Here is a 383-nt window from a genome sequence, read left to right as displayed (position 1 = left end):
ATGAAAGCATTAAAAACAAAGAATTAACCAAAGTAAACAGAATAACAAAATATCAAATCAAAAGAAAATTAACACTGCAAATACATTATGGTTATGCAGACAAGTGGTGTTGCTGAATGATTTGCATAGAAAAATAGGTGGCACACCAAACTTAGAATCTTGGTGTGTCACTTTCATTTTTTTGAGTTGATGCAAACATCCAAAAAGATTGAAAACAATGTTTTGCATGGCAACACCAAACTTAGAATGTAACCATATGCCAATTTATTGAGTTTAAACAAAGTAAAGAAAGAAAACAAAGCAGAGAAGAGAAATTATACCTACGGTTGGGTTACCTCCCAACAAGTGCTCTTTTAGTGTCATTAGCTTGACATGTTGTTCTT

This window comes from Arachis duranensis, chromosome 9, assembly GCF_000817695.3.
Source record: "Arachis duranensis cultivar V14167 chromosome 9, aradu.V14167.gnm2.J7QH, whole genome shotgun sequence".
NCBI lineage: Eukaryota > Viridiplantae > Streptophyta > Magnoliopsida > Fabales > Fabaceae > Arachis > Arachis duranensis.
The sequence above is the reverse complement of the archived record's forward strand: the minus strand, read 5'-3'. Positions refer to the sequence as shown.